Genomic DNA, 1,495 nt, shown 5'->3' with positions numbered 1-1,495 from the left:
TATGGGTAAGTATTTCTTGACATTTTGTTTATTTTTTCTGATTGTTTTGTAGATTTTCTCTATTCTTTTTCTCTTGCTCTCTTTGTTTGTAATTGATCAATTTCTGTTGTGTTATGTTGGTTTTCTTTCTCCTTGTTTTTTTTTGTGTGTGTATCTATTATAGGTTTTGGGTCTACAGTTACCATGAAGTTTGTATATAACATTCTAAGTATATAGCAGTCTATTTTAGTTTGATGGTCGTATAAGTTCAAACACATTATTAAAAAAATTTTTTTTAACTCTTTCTTCCATGTTCTATGTGTATGCTGTCATATGTTACATATTTTCATTCATAAATGTCTTTATGTTTTATTATGGACTTTTCTTTTCCACTTAAAAATGTTTACGTGTGCTTTGGCCACTCTCCAGGTAGCAGCCTACTCAGTGCCCTCTCCTGTGTCCCTGGGCCTGATCCTTCTCTTCTTTTCCCTCAACTTCAGGTGGAACCGCTGGCAAGATGCAGATTTCCATGAAAACTTTTTTGGGGAAGATTATCACTCTCGAGATTGAACCCTCGGATACAATAGAAAATGTAAAGGCCAAGATCCAAGATAAAGGACTTCCTCTTGGTCGTCAGAGACTGATCTTCACTGGCAAGCAACTGGAAGATGGATGTACTTTGACTACAACATTCAAAAGTAGCTCACTCTTCATCTTGTGTTGAGATTTCGTGGTGTTACTAAGAAAAGGAAGAGGAGTCTTTCACCACTCCCAAGAAGAAAAAAACAAAGAAAGTTAAGCTGGTTGTCCTGAAGTACTATAAGGTGGATGAAAATGGCAAAATCAGTAGCCTTCATCAGGAGTGCCATTCAGATGAATGTACTGGAGTTCTTAATATCAGACACTTTGACAGACATTATTGTGGCAAATGTTGTCTGATCTATTGCTTTAACAAACCAGAAGACAAGTAATTGTATATGGATTAATAAAAGATATGAACTAAAAAAGTCTCTTTAATATTTTTTATAAAGCCAGTTTAATGGTGATAAATTCCTTACCTCTAGTTTGTCTGAGAAAATTTTTATCTCTCCTTTAATTCTGAACGATAACCCTTCCAAGTAAACTATTATTTGTTATATATATTTTTTCTTTCAGCATTTTTAATGTATCATGCCACTCCCTTAGCCTGCAAAGTTTCTGGTAAAAAAATCAGTTGATAGTTTTTATTAGGTTTCCCTCATACATGACATTTTGCTTCTCTCCTGCTGCTTTTTGGATTCTCTATTTACCTTTAACCCTTGGCATTTTAATTATTATGTGTCAGGGTGTAAACTCACTTGTGTTCATCTTGTTTGGAATTCTGTGATTCTTGAATGTGGACGTCTATTTCCTTCCTTAGGTTAGGGAATTTTGCAGCTATGATTTCTTCAAGTAAGTTTTTTTTTCCTCTTTCTCTCTTCTGAGACCCCTGTAGTGTGAATATTTGCTTGCTTGATATTGTCCAAGAGACCTTTAA

General features: G+C 34.4%; 1 pseudogene; it reads left to right on the top strand.

The window, feature by feature from the left end:
• The first annotated feature begins 492 nt into the window (after nucleotides 1-492).
• LOC125932367 (ubiquitin-40S ribosomal protein S27a-like) lies at nucleotides 493-972 on the top strand (annotated as a pseudogene).
• Nucleotides 973-1,495: the final 523 nt, after the last annotated feature.

This window comes from Panthera uncia, chromosome X (genome assembly GCF_023721935.1).
Source record: "Panthera uncia isolate 11264 chromosome X, Puncia_PCG_1.0, whole genome shotgun sequence".
In the NCBI taxonomy this organism is placed as follows: domain Eukaryota; kingdom Metazoa; phylum Chordata; class Mammalia; order Carnivora; family Felidae; genus Panthera; species Panthera uncia.
Note: the sequence above shows the minus strand (reverse complement) of the source record. Positions and strands in the feature narration are given on the sequence as shown.